The sequence below is a fragment of the Suricata suricatta genome, chromosome 6 (assembly GCF_006229205.1).
Source record: "Suricata suricatta isolate VVHF042 chromosome 6, meerkat_22Aug2017_6uvM2_HiC, whole genome shotgun sequence".
Taxonomy (NCBI): domain Eukaryota; kingdom Metazoa; phylum Chordata; class Mammalia; order Carnivora; family Herpestidae; genus Suricata; species Suricata suricatta.
The window spans coordinates 132993511-133011169 of NC_043705.1; the positions used below are offsets into that span (position 1 = coordinate 132993511).

Here is a 17659-nt window from a genome sequence, read left to right on the forward strand (position 1 = left end):
ACCACAGGCTCTTTACAAGTTTGTGTGAAACAGCTTTCCATGCTATAGCTCCTACTGCTTCTCTCCATAAGCTCTGGGTCTAGCCACAGTTGAATACTGACTGTTCCCAAAACACAATAGCCTTGCACATTCTTGATTCAACCCAGAATTTTCAACACTCACGTTTCTCTGTTTAAAAGCCCTGTTACAACTGTCTCTAAAATTTCTTGCTGAATTTGAGGTTAATAAATATTTGTATTCTGTTACATGGTACTTTATTTCTTTTTATTTTTTTTATATTTATTTATTATGGAGACAGAAACAGAGCATGAGTGGGGAATGGGCAGAGAGAGATGGAGACACAGCCGAAGCTGGCACCAGGCTCTGAGCTGTCAGTACAGAGCCTGACGTGAGGCTCAAACCCACAAACCGTGAGATGGTGACTCAAGCCCAAGTCGGTTGCTTAACCGACTGAGCCACCCAGGTGCCCCTTATTTTGATTAATAACGGTGTTATTGTGGAAACATCAGTTTATGGTGAAAACAATTATTTTACCCTACAAGGAAACAGAATACATGTACACTCTCTGAGTGAACTCAGTGTATCTAAAGGGACCCCCTTTCTTCAGTCAGTAGCAGTCTGTGCAGAATGTCAACCAGCTCTCAACCCTGTCACACTGTGAGATACGCATAAAGTTTAGAAACAATGCTGCACACCCAGAACCTCACACTCCACCTTGCTGAAGAGACTCTTTAGTCTGTACTCCTATCACACCAAACACAATGCTACTTTAAAATTTTAGTGTCATCATGACAAGAGTGCCTTGCAGTAAATTATTTTTAATTTTCCTGTAATCATCATAACTCATCAAATGGCTACATATAATGGGAATCTCTGTAAATGCTTGGGGGAAAAAGTGATATATTATGAGCACTCGTGTTCGTGAAGCACCACGAAATGCACAGATCTTTATAGAATTCAACTTGTGTGAAGATCCTATTCAGTTATCAAATGGATAACTGTTTCTCTTAAGATGTAACATTTTTACAGGTTTCCTTCTGATTTCCTCCTCGTATCGTGTGTCTCAGTGAGCCATTTTTCTTACGTACAACTGTGATTGACTCTAGTGTAAACATCTGCACACAAAACTTCGCCAAAATATTCCTTCAAAACATTTTTCCCTTTTTTCTTTCTTCTGTTAACCTACCATACCCTGAGAAAGTGAACCAGTTTGTTATATCTTGTATATCAGCTTGTTATGTCTTTATTTAAAGTTATCGTTGTATTTTAACGATAAATGTACTCTAACTGAAAACTCAGGAATGAACTAGACTGGCACTTTGCCTTACAAAGTCTCTACACTAGGGCGTTGCAAACCCAGAGGCCTAGGATGCACGGTAAATAAAGATCCAGGCCAAAACAGGCTGCCTGTCAGGGACAGGGAGCAGAGGGAGGGAGAGAGACGAGTTGGTACACGCCCAACTGAGAAGACAGTCACTGCTCAATCACAGGTGATGTGCACACGTGCCCAGGAAAAGGTTAAGGAAGGGGGCCACTTGCAAGTCTGTCAGTGAAAGAACAAATCATTCCTTCTATGGCTTGAATCTTTACTCAAAGAGCACAAGAGATGCTCAGTTCTCCTTCACCGAAAAATTTTGGGGTATAAGATTCCTCAATGTTAGCCCTTCTGTTGAAAGGAATATATTACACACTGTAAGATTCTTACTATGCCCTATTTTGGGTTTGACTGTGTTACAGTTTTATTACAGTTATTGCTTAATTTATGCTCAGGGGAATGTCCCTGACCTCCATTATTCTGTATAAGTAATATGCGTATAAAATCAATAACTTACATGAAAATTCATAAAGCAAACCTTCTTCTGTACACTAAATGAAGCAATCTGTATTTCGACAATTGCCTTTGAGTGAGTAAGAATGACTAACCTATTTGGGGAAGGAAGAAAAAAACACACATGTCAACTAATCACAGTAAAATAGTAGAAACTTGATTATTTAACAATATGTCCCTGAAGAACTTGAAATGATTGCAAAATTGTTCACCATTCCACAACTTTAGCTCACTTGTGATACAGTACCCTGGAATATTTAGAGGATCAATGCCTAAGAGTTCAACAGAGGTTAATGCTTTTGTTGATAGCAAACTATTTTAGACAAGTGTTGTTTTCAATTTACTGTTTACATTTTCATAAAAATCAACCTAACTAGCATATAATAAGTCAGCATTAATATTTTATTTGAAACAGAAATTGAAAGAAACAAAACAAGATAGCTTCTCCTTTGATCAGTCAAAATATGAAGTGTATGTTTTAATTATCAGCAAGTTGGTGTTTCTCTAGTGTACTATAAAAATGATATCTAATTCATGTTTTTCAAGCTTTTATTTAAATTCCACTTAATTAACATGGAGTATAATATTAGTTTCAGGGGTAGAATTCAGTTGTTCATCATTTACACACAACACCCAGTGCTCATCACAAATGGCCTGCGTAATAGTGTCGGTTTTCTGGTTTGCCTCTCTCTCCCCCAACCCCAGTTTCATCTGTTTTATTTCTTAAATATCACATCTGAGTGAAATCATATGATATTTGTCTTTCTTTAACTTATTTCACTTAGCATAATACTCTCTAGCTCATATACTTCATTGCAAATGGCAAGATTTTCTTCATTTTATGGCCAAGTAATATTCCATTGCATGTAGTGTGTGTGTGGGTAAACGCACCGCGTCTTCTTTATCCACTCATTAGTGGATGGACATTTAGGCTCTTTGAACTCTTTTCCTAGTTTGGCTGTTGTAGATAATGCTGCTGTAAACGTTAGGGTGCATGTATCATTTCAATTCAGTCATTTTGTGTCCTTTGGGGAAATGCCTACTAGCGTAGTTGCCGGGTTGTAGGATAGCTCTATTTTTAATTTTTTCAGGAACCTCCATACTGTTTTCACCAGCATGGCTGTCCCAGTCTGCATTCCCACCAACAGTACAAGAGGGTTTCCCTTTCTCTGCATCCTTGCCAACATCTGTTGTTTCCAGTGTTGTTAATTTTAGCCTTTCTGACAGGCATGAGGTGGTAGCATTTAAGTATGGTTATCGGTATATATTTTGAAGCTTGCTGAGGGTTTTTCTATTTCATTGAGATAGTGTCCCTATGTACTTTAGAAGGCGAATTCTGCAACTTCATGCTTTGTTTGCTACATATATAAATTAGTTCAAGGTTTTTTTTTTTTGTTATGTCTTTAATTTTTGTTTGTCAGGTATTGAGACATGTGCGTTAATGTTCCCATGATTTCACTGTATTTTTCTGTTTATTTTTTATTTGCAATTTTGGAGTTTTTTAGATATAGTTCAAAATCATGATACTGGGTGCAAGATGTCTTCCTTTTAGATTGAAAATGTTTCATGGTGGAACATCTCTCTTTAATTATCATCCACAACATAAAGTCTATTTTATTTGATATTAATATAACTATATCAGATTTTTAAAAATTTTGGCTAATGGTTGGATGGTATAATGTTTTCCATCCTTTCACTTTCAAAGTATATATATTTTTATTTTTAAAAGTTTCATATGACCCACTAAACTCCTATTGTTTTGCTTTATTTTAAGCTGGTTTTACAATATCTGTTTATTTTGATTTAATTTAATTACTGATATATTTCTGTGTAAGTCTACCATCTTGCTTTTTGTTTTCAATTTCTCTTTTAATTCTTCCATTTTTTGAATTACTCAATGTATTTCATTGCCTTCATTGTTCCCTTGGTTAACAGTTTACTTTGATTTTTTCTTTAATATTGGCTCTAGAGAATTACAGTTCTTTTCCAAATTAAATGATAATTTCATCACCTGAACCAAAGGGAACAACAAATTGTCCCCATCACATAGATATTTTTTTTCTATTTTGATATTTTATATATGAAGCCATACATAGATTTTTCATTATGTTTTTTGTGCTAAATAGTAAATAATAATTTTAAGTCAATAATAATTTATCCTTTCTGGTGGCATTTGCTCTTTCCTGAATCGCTGTCCCTCTAAAGGAAATTCTACATTTTGTATAGAAATCCTTCTGCTGTTCCTTTTCATACTAATCTACTGTCAATGAATTCTTTTTTTTTTTCTTAACTTATGTTTTCTACTTTTTTTAGAGTGTATTTCTACTAGGAGTAGAACTTTAATTTGAAGGATTTTCCTTATTTTATTTATTTTTTAAAAATGTTTTTTATTTATTTTTGATACAGAGAGAGGCAGAGCATGAGAGGGGGAGGGGCAGAGAGAGAAGGAGACACTGATCCGGAAGCAGGCTCCAGGCTCTGAGCTAGGGGTCAGCACAGAGCCTGACGCAGGGCTCGAACCCACGAATGTGAGATCTGACCTGAGCCGAAGTCGGAGGCTTAACCAACTGAGCCACCCAGGCACCCCGGATTTTCCTTATTTTAAAATGTAATAAATTACATGTAATTGTCTCCTGACTGCCATCTTGTCTGTTTAAATCAGAATCAGTCTAATTACTTTATTGTAGATTAGTTTTTCCACTTTAATGGATCTTACCTTAAATATTGTTTTGTATTTAATATTCAAGAGTTTAACTCTGGTGCACCTAAGAGGCACTTACTTTTAAAAAATCTGCTGTATGGTTGTAAGTGTTTTTTTAAAGCTATCTTTTATTAGTTCTGGAAAATTTTGATCAGTATTTACTCAAAAATGTTTTTTCTGTTTGTTTTGTCACTTCCTTCCTCCTGGTGTGCAAAAACATGCATGTTAGTGATGAGGTTCTGGGGTGGTGGGGGGGGGTTCAGAGCTGATGGCCAAGAAAGAATTCTTGAAGGTGTCTTTGGTGCAAAAAGATGATTTTATTAAAGCGCAGGGACAGGGTGAGTGGGCAGAAAGAGCTGCAATGAGGGGAGAAGGAGTATGAAGAGTTCTGGTTGTCTACTATGGAATTGGAAGAGGTAAAGTCCTTCCTCCAAAAGGACTTTCTATGTGAAAGAGGATTCCTAAGATAAGGGGCCTTATTATTGTCAAGCTAAGATTGTTTTCCTCTAGTAAGGGCATTAACTTTATGACAGTAGGGGGTTCCTGAAGAAATGGTTTACTCTGTATTTGCCTCAAGTACTTACCAATGGGCTGCAGGTTATATGGAAATTTAATTTCACCTGTCATTTCCTTCTTGCCTTTGTTTCTCACTTCTCTATGGAGGGGAGGGTGATGTTAGGGGCTCCTGGAAACTGAGTCTATAGGATTCTGGAGATTGGACTATTGAGAAAATTACCTTTTGCTTTTAATTGAGTAAGATATTTGTAAACTGAAGGAGACTCACGTCCTGCATGACTGTGATCTCTAGCAGATAGCCATTTGTTTTCTTTCCTTCCCTTCCCCCCACCTGCACCCCCCCCCCCACAGCAGGAGTGCCTGAGGAATATCACACATACCCCACCTGCGGGGTGGGAGTGTGTGGGGGATGGGGAACCCTGTGTCCTAACTGGTGCTTTGTCCTCAGCCTGCTGTATGGTCCCTCATCATTAGGTCTTGTAGCTCTGTTCCATATATCTATTATTTTTTGTTTGTGTATTTACTTATTATTTTTATCTCTCTCTTCTTTAACCTGGATATTTTATATTGGCCTACATTCGAGGACAGTAATTTTTCCACTTTGTTTATTCTCTAATAACTTGCCTGTTAAAGCTATTTAAAGCACACACTTTAGTACTGAAATATTTTAGTTCTATAATTTCCATTTGACTTATTAAATATACATCATTGGTATCTACTAAAATTGTCTATTTTTCCACTTATCTTCTTTTTTCCATGTATTCTTAAACATCAATCATGATCATTTCAAAACTCTTTTCTAATGACTCCAATATCAGCATTAAACCTGGGTATTTTTATTGATTTTTTTCCTTTTGGTTTTGGTAATTTTCCAGTTTTAAGCATGCTTTGGGATTATTGATTGAACATTATGTGTAAAAAGTTTTATAAATCACTGATTATGTCATCTTCCTCTGAAGAGAGTGATTTTCTTACAGATACATACTTTGTCTACCTAAATTACTTAGATTTTCTTAGAACTGCCTTATATCATTTTCCATTTATTCCTGGGAAGTAGTTTTTATTCCTAAACACACATTTTTCTCTAGTATCAGCCGAGGTACTTACCAGTTCTGATTCCTACAGTCTCTTGGCTGCTGAAATCTCTATTAGCTTTGTTCCAGCTTTGTTTTGTTTTGGTTTCTTGGAGTCTTCACACGTGTACATATGATGTGTGTATCTGCAATCATCACAAAAATATTGCTTTCACATTTTGGGACCATTTCTCTGAGGTTTCTTCTTTTTGTGCTTTGGTTCTTATTTGAGCTACTGTGCCAGCCCTGAGTCCCGGGCTCTGTCTTCCACTGACTACAGAATTGCTGTTTGGATTCTTTTGCCTAGCACTACATATATATTTTTTTTTTTTTAAATGCCTTGCATCATTGTCAATGTAAAAACTCATATTGTTCTTTCTTTTTCTCAAAGATCATATCTCTTTCAGACCTTTTTTAAATTGAATACTCTCCAATGATTTGAAACAGTCACAGTGTGTATATTGTGCAGTTTCTATAGCTGTATTCAATAGAAGAGTTCGTCAGATACACATCACCTCACCATGTTGATTGGAAAGACCAACCCACTGACATTTAAACTGAAAAATCATAGATGATACATGAATAGCATGTCGATTTGATATTCAGTATTGATGAAGTTTTGAGGAGAGAGTGGGGTGGTCTGGAGCTGACGGGCCAGAAAGAGTTCTTGAAGACGTGGTTGGTGGAAAAGGTGATTTATTAAAGTACAGGGACAGAACTGGTGGCCAGGAAGAGCTGCACTAGGGTCATGATGGGTAACTCATCAGACACCCTCAGGTTGGGAGGAGGTCAGGGATAGAGTAAGGCTCTCAGGAATTTTGGAAGCAAGGGTTCCAGGACCTTGAGGGGCTAGCTGTTGCTAGGGAAACATCATTTATTACTGTTTAATAGAACCTCAGTCATGAGACCCTTCGGGGGACCATCAGCGTGGTATATGATTGCCAGCATATATCTTGGGGCAGCTGAGATAACGGAAGTAGACTTACAGGATCCTCAGTGTTGGGATAATGTTAAACCAAGATTCCTTTTGCTGCTAGCAAAGTGTCATCATTGAGGAAGCTGAGTTCCTAGACAGAGGTCACTCTGCCAGTTTCAAGGACTAGTCAATGGGCTGTAGATGGTAAGGTAATGTAATTTTTCACTTGCTGCTTCCCACATCACCATGTCAAACACCTACTTTCTTTTGTTGTTGGGTACCCAGGAATATCCAAAGAATGTCACACATCCCACCTGGCGGATGGGAGGGGGACAATGAGAGCTGTTAGCTCATGTTTTGCCCTCAGCTTTCCCCACACTCCCTCATCAATATGGCTACATTGAAAGTATGCGTTCAAAAGAAAGCTGGAATTATCAAATTAACCGTAAGACCTACGAATTATTAGTCTATTATAAATATTTTTCATTCAGCTTTGTAGAGACAAAGTATTTCGTGTTTTGAGACATAGTATATCAAGAAGAATAATTGAAAATAACTATATATTTATTTTAATAAAAAAGGTACAAATACTTACGGGGCATATTCTTTCATACAAGATAGTATTTTTAAATAAATAAGGTTGTGGCATTGTTCCAATTTTAAAGTGGAGAATTTTGAAATAATTTAATATCGTCTATTTAGAAACTTGCCAGTTATAATATGTCAATAATTTTATGATTTATATTTAATCTCTTTGCCTTTATGCTGTGACAAAGTTATAGATTCCTTTTCCTTTGCTTACCCTGTTTATTATGGATATGTATGTATGGTAATAAGCATATATTACTTAGAAATTATGTGATTGTTACTAGTCTTTACGAAACATTGTTTTTTAATTCCTCACAGAATGCTGAAAAAAGGTTAAAACGATCTGCAATTAGAATTTATAAGCTTTGGGTGCCTGGGTGGGTCAGTCAATTAAGTGCCCAACTTCAGCTCAGGTCATGATCTCATGGTTTGTGGTTCATGGGTTCAAGCACTTCATAGGTCTCTGTGCTGACAACTCAGAGCCTGAAGCCTGCTTCAGATTCTGTGTCTCCTTTTCTCTCTGCCCCTCCCCCTCTCGCACTCTGTCTCTTTTTGTCTCTCAAAAGTGAATAAGCATGAAAAAATAAAAAAAAAAAATAAAAGAATATATAAGTTTAGAGCTTTTCAGCTTTTCATGAGTCATGATTCTGAAATAAAAGTGAGAGAATGCTAAAAAAGAGAAATGGCCCACTTTACCAGTACTTCGAAAGAAAAATTTTTTACAGGATAATGAGCATTGAGCTTTGTGGTAGTGTGTGTTTACACACGGTAACGTCAAATATGTTAGGGTAAGAAAATTTATTTATTTATTTATTATTATTTTAGGTTAAGAAACTTTAAAGATATTATGCCAGAGTACAGTGGAATTCTAATATAAGACATTTTTTTTAAATGTGTGGCATTGTAATATGCATACGTAGTCATTCTTTTTCATAAAGTAAAAACATTCCAGCCAGAGCTTAACGTAATGCTTAATGATCAAAATTACATACAAGTTTTTCAGATGAAGGAAATTCCCAGATTCCTTGTCTGTCTTTTTAAATTTGAGAGTAGCATTTCCAATTTAAAATGCATCTGCTGTGTAAAGCAATTTAAAGTAGAGATTTAGAAACTTTTGGTTAATCTTATCTATAATGTCAGACATCCTGGATAAGTCAGATATCAGAGCCTAACACGTACATGCCAATCAGTTTTCCCCCAGAAGTATCTATAAATAAATATTTATCTTATGTAAGTAGTCACTTTCCCAAGTAAATGCTATTCATGTAAGAACAATATTAATTAGTCAAAATAATTATAATTATCAAATCGATTACAGCTTTTGTAGGCTGGGGCCCAGGGTTAATTTTAGAAAATGACTTATTTACTCATCTGGCAAAGCTACTGAAGGAAAGAAACAAGGTCTTTTAAAAAGCAATTAGAATCAATATTATCCTGGGAAAAAAAAGTGCATTAGAAGGGTCAAGCTTCAATGAATCAAATGCCCTTTTATTATTTCCACCAAGTCTTCCTTTCTTAAATGTGCTTCATATAATCATTAGCATTTCATGATACAGTCTAAGAGATTATCTGAAAAGGATCACATATGGCATAGAAAATTATAGCACATTCAGAAACAGAAATATGAAAAACTGATATCTGTATCTCTCTGCCATATATAATTACATAGTCTAACACCAAAGTGGATAATTACAGCACCATTTAAAGATGTATCTGAAACTCGCTAATGCAGTATAATACAACTTCAAAATTATGTCTATTAAAGCTAAAAAAGAAAAAAAATCTTTTATTGATCTGAGTAACTTGGTGCATAAACTTCACCTCAGATCTCAGCAAGTCCAAGCTTCACATCCAGGCATTTATTTATTTATTTATTTTGATTTTTTAAATGTCTTTATTTTATTTTGAGAGACAGAGACAGAGACTGAGCAGGGGAGGGACAGAGAGAAAGGGAGACACAGAATCTGAGCAGGCTTCATGCTTTGAGCTGTCAGCACAGAACCCGACAGGGGGCTCGAACTCACAGAATGTGAAATCATAACCTGAGCCAAAATTGGATGCTTAGCCAACTGAGCCACCCAGGCATCCCCATACCCTGACATTTAAATCATAATTGTTTCAATATATTCAACTTTTCCAGATAGTAGAAAATCCTACTTTAAAATAATCCCAACCATCAAAATACTATAGATTATGTAGTAAAATTGATATAATAAACACTTCATTTAGGGGGAAAAAAAAACCCAAAAACTGAAAAACCCTCTCCACACACTTACAATTTTTTCCATGAAAGTTATTTAACAGTCACTGAGAGTGATCCAATCTTAATGAAACTAATAAGAAAAGAAATTTACTGTATAAATTATCAACATTTTGCCTTGATAGCAATTAGCTTCTAATGAGAAAAATGGCCTTAAGTTTAAACAATGAGAGACAAATTTTGGTGGATCTGAACACCGATTTCTGTACTCTAGAAAATGGTTATCTCAGTACATATGACTTAGCACTAGAGTCTAAACTGCCAGCATCAGTCTCATTTTTTTGTAAGTTTATATATTTTTTTTATTTTGAGAGAGACAAAAAGAGTGCAAGTGGGGAAGGACCAGAGAGAAAGGCAGAGAGAGAGGGTCCCACTGTTAGCGTGTGGGGATCAAACTCAAGAAACTTTGAGATCATGACCTGAGCCGAAATCAAGAGTCACACATTTAACCAGGTTGAGTCACTTAGACACCCCTGAATTTCCTTCTTTCTAACGTGGCCACCTCTTCATCTAGGAAGATGTCATTTGCATATTTGTGTAGGTGCTTCTGTGCTCTCTGTCTTCCTGATGCTGAAAATATAGAGAACATTATGAGAATCAGGGACCCTTTCTCCTGGAGCTCTGTGGTATAGTTCTGTGCACTCTACAGCCTGAGTGCCATACTCTAGAAAAAATAGAGTTTAGGGACTTACATGCATTCTGCTACTGTTATAATTGTAAGTTTTCTCCCAGTAGATTTTATATTTTGCTGTGATTGTAGCGGTGTAAATGCCCTTGAAACAGTCACAAATTGGTAAGCTGATGTTGTGGAAGTCCAGAGGGAGAATAAAGCAGTATGGAGGTTCCAGCAGCCAGAAGGTTAGTATGTTAGGCCTAGAAAATGGAGGAAGTATAAATTTACAAGAATTTATTAGGATGTTACTAGAATAAGGTATCTGGCATGAAATCAGGGATTACTCTGAAATGGAAAATGGAAAAACTCTATTTATCAGTCAACAGAAGCCAGAGTATAGACATTGATATTAAGACTTGGCACTGAGAACTCAAACAAATCAGGGAAATAGGAGACTAGATACAGCTGAATGCAGAATACGTAAACTGGAAGATAAGTGTAAGGAAACTATCCAGAATGCATTAGAGAAGCAAAATATAAACAAACAAAAAGAGGGATTAAAATATTTAGCAAAAGAAAACAAATTTACAATGTACAATAATAGGGATTTAAGATGAAGACAGGAAAGAGAATGATGAGTCAGTATTAAAAAAAACAATAAAGTAGACTGTTTTTATGAACAAGTATAGACATTAAATCTTAGACAATCATAAGAAATCCCAAATGTGTTGGAAAGTATTATCACATAGATGTGTTAGGTGAAGTTTAAGAGTATGAAAACAAAGAGAAAGGAGCTTGACACACCATGGACTTCTCAACAGAAATAGAATATATGACAATAGAATGATTCTTAAAATTGATGGTAAGATGAAATATAACTATTACTCTCGAAATCCTTAACCTATTAAATTGCATTAAAATGAGGAGGAAAAAAATTATGTTAAAACAAAAGGAGTGAGTTCACTGTTCAGAGAACCTGATTGAAAAACTGCTTAAGATTTATGTCTTGTATTGCAGTCATTCACAACATTTATTCTCACTTGTCTTATTTCCTTAAAAAATTCTATTTGGAATAGAAATTTACTGACTTTTCATCTTCAAGTACTTGATATCTCTCTTATTGGAATTGCATATATAATTATATGTTTGCAATTATGCATTCTCTCCCTGCCTTTGTTATGCTTTCCTATAAATAGAAGCTATTTCCCTTTCAAGTTAGGATTGGCCAATTAATTTGCCTTCATCAATGGCACATGAAAGGTCATGGTTTGAATCACATCTGAGCATAAACCTTAATATGCTTGCAGTTTGGCTCACTTCTCTTGTTCTTGGCTTTCACTCTGATGAAAACATAACTTAGAAAGAAGCTCCTCCTTAAGTCTAATGAGAAAACACTGGTGCTTAATAGAGGTGAGTGCAGCAGAGCCCAGCAGAATTGTAGCAAGCCAGAGTTCTTATATAAAATGAAAAGAAATAATGTTTGTGATTATAAGTTATTGAGAATTTATTTGTTAATGCAAAATAAAGCAACTAATAAAGTGATTGTGCATTCACTATTGTCTCTCTCTAGGAGCAAGTTTCTGTTACCACCACTACCATTAATACCACTGCCACCACTAGTACAACCAATTATGTGAAATTGTGTTTGAGGAAGAAAAGAGTATGAAGTAAAGCTTATAGGATGCTCGAATATGACTGTGTTCTGCTTTGGTAATATTTTCATGAGATAATTTAGAAGGTAGAAAATGTACCTAATGAATCCATGGCTTCAAGAGAAGAGGTTTTATGAAAGAATGTATTGATTTTTATAAGCTGCATTTGAAAGATACTACATGATAGAGATGAGAATAGAAAAAATATTGGTCTGTTTTCTAGTAAACATGAAAGGGAGATAAAAGAAACCAGAAATTCTATGAATGACTTCCGGGGCTAAAAATGTAAGGATTCAGCACCTAAGTTAGTATCAGAACTTTAGGGACAAAAAATCCTTGTAATGATTATACTGAAGAATTACTGAATTATCATGAACAACTGACATTACATTCCATTAAAATAGGGTATTTGTTTTTATTATTTTGTTCCTATTTTCCTTAATTATATGTTTAGTTTGTGGTGGGCAAATAATATGTCCTTCTAATTCAGTGGCCTCTAGATCAAGGAGACACATGATCTGGTATGACTGTTTCACATGATTTTCAAATTCTATCCCTGTTCCATGGTTTAAAGAGACCAGGAGTATCAGAAGGCAAATAAATGGATTTTATCCACAATAAGCACACAGATGTTTGTGACTGGAGGATGGGATGTGAATGGATTGTATTGTTCACAATTCTTAATTTCTTTCCTTTTCTCATCATGGATTCCTGTGTAGAAGGCAGATATGTCTCTGTTACTTTAATACTGTGCTTTGCCAATGACTTTGGCCAAGATACCATGTTTGAAGAGAAGTTTTAACTGCACTTCAGTGGTTTCATTCTGTGTTCATGATCTTGCCCCCTCCCAGTGGTTGCTTTTTCGGATAATATTCTGAAATAAAAATTCATTTGGAATTGAGCCTAAACTAGAAGAGGGATAGTAGAATCATAGTTTTCTTTCTTTGTTTGTTTATATCTCCCTCCCTCCCCTCTTTCCTTTCTCCCAGCCTTCCTCTTTCCTTCCTTTCCTTTTCCTTCCTTTGTTCCCTGCCTTCTTTTTCCTTCCTCCCTCCCTTCTTGTCTCTTTCTGCCTGACATTCTTCCTTCCTTTCTTTCTCCCTTCCTTCTGTCTTTTTCCAGTAAAAATAGGTGTTTTTTGTTAAAGCACAGGGATAGATAGGACCCACGGGCAGAAAGAGCTGCACTGGGATTGTGAGAAATAATTAATTATGTACTTTTGAGTTAGTGGGGCAAGTCTTTAAGGAATTTGGAAGTAATGCTTCCAGGACCATGAGGGGCTAGCTGCTGTTAAGATTAGGTAATTTACTACTATCTAGAAAAGCATTAGTCATGAGACCCTAAGATATATATTCATGGACCATATGTTTGGAAGATAATTGTTAACATAAATCTTACCAGGTAGAGATAAAGGAAATTTCCAGAGGGGGTTTTGTTATGTTGCAACAGACTGACTTGTAGGATCCTGGAGGTTAGGCTAATGTCAAGCCAAGGTTGCCTTTTGCATCTAGCAAAGTATAAACATTAAAGCAAGTGAGTACCTAGAGGAAAGTCACTCTGTCTGCCTCAGATATTGGTCAATGGGCTGCAAGTTGTAAGGAGATTTATTTTTTTTTCCTATTTTTATTTTTGCCTTTGTTCTCCACATCATTTCCCCCTGAACAATTTTGACTCTTAAATCTTTAAGGATGCTGAGGGTGGAAAGTCTTATCTTCTATAACTTCTTCCTCCTGAATAGGGGTGTAGAAATGTCCCTGCCTATGCGTCAACACAGCTCAGCTGGGGACTTATATATAGGAGTTATGAAAGGCTAAGACAGCTGAATCCAAGGTAGACAGTATATAGAATCCAAGGTATATATAGATTGTCGCAAATAGAAAGGATCATGTGTTGGGTTGAAGTTATGGCAGTGCAGGAGTCTCAGGACCAGCTGGAGAAACATGGGAGAAAACAGCAGAACATAATTAGGATAACAAAAGGAAAAAAGTCACTCAAATAACAGTCCGTTGATAGTTGACCAAAATCCTCCTCCAGTCCAGGAGTTTAACCAATCATTAAATGAAAGAGGCCAGTTTGAATATCCATGCCTTCTAGTAACCCTGTCACATTTCTGTAGTATTCTGGAATATATACATTAGTCTCTCTTCATAAGGCATAGTTTCCTCCTTGAGGATATTAAGGGCCATTCGGTTTTGGAAGGCTACTGTTTGAATTTGTGGGTGACTGCATGTTGAGCTTAAAGGTGGACATGCCTTTACTTGGCTAAAGGCTCTCTTTGCAATTTTATATCAATAAAGATAGCTCCTGGGACAAAAATGGCTAAGGGATAAAACCATCAAGAAGTCATCTTTCTTTGATGCCTAAACTTAACGATATCCTAATCATGAGGAATCACTGGCAAGTGGGACAAGATTTGTCTGGGGATATTGGCATCCTCAAGTGCATAGTCCAATCCAATTATAAGGAAAATGAGGCTATCCATTATTTCCATAAGCTCGTAGTTAACCCTATGGAGTGGAGGTAATTCAGCTGTTAAGGAGTGATTTTGTCATCCCAGACATACAGAATTGGTCAAAGTGATAGTTGAGTTATGCAATTGTTGGGAAATCCATCCCATTTCCAGCTATTCAAATAATCATATACCCAGGGGTCCTGTTATTATCCCTGTTGTTAAAAAGCATAAAGACTTTCTATACATGAGCTATTGTGACAATTTCTCTGAAGTTTACCTCAAGTAGTTTAGCTTGGGGAAACAATATTCAAAGACAATCAGAATAAGAATTTAACATCCACAAAGGTATGTTATTGAAACATAGTTTTTCTCTCTATAATTACCATCAAATCCAGAGACAGGGAAATCATGACTAATTTGTTTGTAAAACAAGTTCAGTTTAAAAAAAAAAGCTTGCCCAATTATTTGCATAAACTCAGCAATATAAATTTTTAAAAATTTGTTTTTCTTGAAATTTTTATAAGGAATCTCTTGATTGAACTTTTAGTAACCTTTCTATGCCAGAAGCCAATCCAAATAGTTACCATCAGACATATGTGTACCACCTATAGATTTGGGGCAATTCCTCTTCTCAAGATCCCCCAAAATATTCTGTGGTTCCTGCACCCTTCAGGAAGTGACATTCCTTACGCACCTGGTAAGGGTGCTGGGAACTCTGTAAGCAAGGTATTAGGCCAACACTTCCAAGAGGTTTTATAGCTCCGTGTTTTATAAAGTTAACCTGAGTTCCTTAAAGCTAACTGGTCATAACTGAATCTATGCATATTTCTCTCAAATATGACATTCAAGTCAAAGCCTTGGTAAAATTACCAATGTTTCCAGTGGCGTCCTATTACAAGGAGAACAGATTCTTATGGAACTTAGGAAATAAATAGGATTGTCATGAAAGAAAGAATATTTACTGAGACTTTTTGAATTTCAGAGGGCTCAGGTAGAAAGGAAAATCAAAATGCTTCAGTTTGTTCACAATTGAATACTTTATCACATTTTTTAATATCATAGATATTTTAAAAGAAAATTTCCTTAATCTGAAGGAGCAAACATTAGAGAACCAACATGAGTCATTAAAACTATAATCATTTTCCTCAATTCAGGGCGCCTGAGTGGCTCAGTGAATTAGGTATCCTACTTCAGCTCAGGCTGACAGCTCAGAGCCTGGAACCTGCTTCAGATTCTGTCTCCCTCTCTCTCTGCTCCTCCCGCACTCATGCTCTGTCTCTGTCTCTCAAAAAAAAATTAAAAAAATAAAATAAATAATCTTCCTCAATTCATTTAGTTCCATGTTACTAATCCTTAATTAGGTTTAATATAGTCTTTTAGTTAGTTTTGGAAATTCTTACCCATTTTAGTTTTAGGATTTTAAAGATATTAAAAACCAGTATTTGTTAAAAGTCCTTGTTCATGAATCTCTTTGAAGAATAATACATTTCGCAAGAGCATCCAGAATGGTAATTGTAAATGACAAAAGACTCAAAAATTGAATGGTTAAAGATCTGAGAGTTCATTATCATGCAATTGACAAGGAAAGTCGGTTAGTTCTGTGACACATAACACTTCAATAATCAGAATATCAAGTGATGACCTTATACCAGAACATAACATACCAAATAAACAAGCCTAATTAGTCAAAGAGACTTCATTTACAATTCAAATATTAGGGAAGTTTGCTAAAACCCTTAGAAAGTTTTTAAAGCCAGTCCCTAAATAGGATTACGGATTATGAAAGACCTGATGAATAAAAAACATAGAAACTGGTTTTTGGGTTTTGTTTTCTTTATATACTCATAGTTTTTATATAATGCAAGGTAGAATTAAATATTTGCTCTTTGAAGTTACTGAGATATTTTGTTGATTAATCGACACATAAACAGCTGACTGATAAATATGCTACATCTGTTATCTTTAGAATTCTCACTGTGTAATAGAATATATGTTTTATCATACATTTTGCCTAATTTCTCTATCCCTCATAAGAATGTGCACTTCATAAGGATGATGGCTTTTGTTGGCTTTGTTTGCCGTATTCCCAGTACCTAAAATTAGGCCAGCATGAGGTAAGTGACACTTACTGAACAAGCTGACAAACCTCGGCTGGCCCAAAATTTCATATGGGAAAGTACAATTTCATAAATAATGAAGAACTTTTAAAGACAAAAAAATGGAATGGGGCACAAAGAACAGATATCAACATCCATTTGGCTTGACAGATAGATGTAGTGAATTTCACAGAGCACTTAGGAAGCACACCCACATGTACCCTGGGACCCAGGATGTGTGCACGGTATATTAGGAAATGGAAGGCACTGTTGCCATTGCCCATAGTGTGAAAGGAGATAAACTGGCATCCTGAAGCTTTACAGTTGACTAAGATTGATGTGCTGTTCATGCTTTGAAAGAAAATATGATTATTTCATGGTATTTGAAGAGGGAGAGATTCAAAAAACAAATGCATTAAACATAAAATGATCAATGTTACTAGAAAAACAAGTTATTTTAAGCAAAAGATATAATGATAAGGAAATGACAAGTTATCTGGTATTCTAAAACATTTATAATAATAAGTCTAGACATAATTTATTAGAAGGTTACATAAAAACATTTGTATCAAAATCAAAAATGTTAGGAGCATATGAAATTATTGCAATGAAAGAAAAGATCATCTTTACAGAATCTGGGGATAAACCAACTATAAACACCCAATTTTCTTTTTAGAACCAGTGAGAATTTTTAATAGAATAGAAACAGAAATAACTTCAATAGAATAGAAAATGAATGCTTGAAGATTCTGATGTAAATATATTTTTGTTGAAATAATTAAAAATGAAAAGAGACACCATGATAATGTGTAAAAAGAGATATAAGAAATCAACTAAGAGTTTTACAAAACTGAAAATGCTTAATTAAGATAAGTCTTGGAAGCAATAAATGTCAAAAGAATGCATAATACTAAAAACTGACATAAAAATAAAGTAGGGAAAAAGAAAAAGCTGTACACAGCAA

At 35.4% G+C, this 17659-nt stretch overlaps 1 protein-coding gene across 1 annotated transcript in view; it reads left to right on the forward strand.

The window, feature by feature from the left end:
- CDH18 (cadherin 18) overlaps window positions 1-17659 on the forward strand; it is a 497699-nt gene that overhangs the window by 374767 nt on the left and 105273 nt on the right. The window lies entirely within an intron of this gene.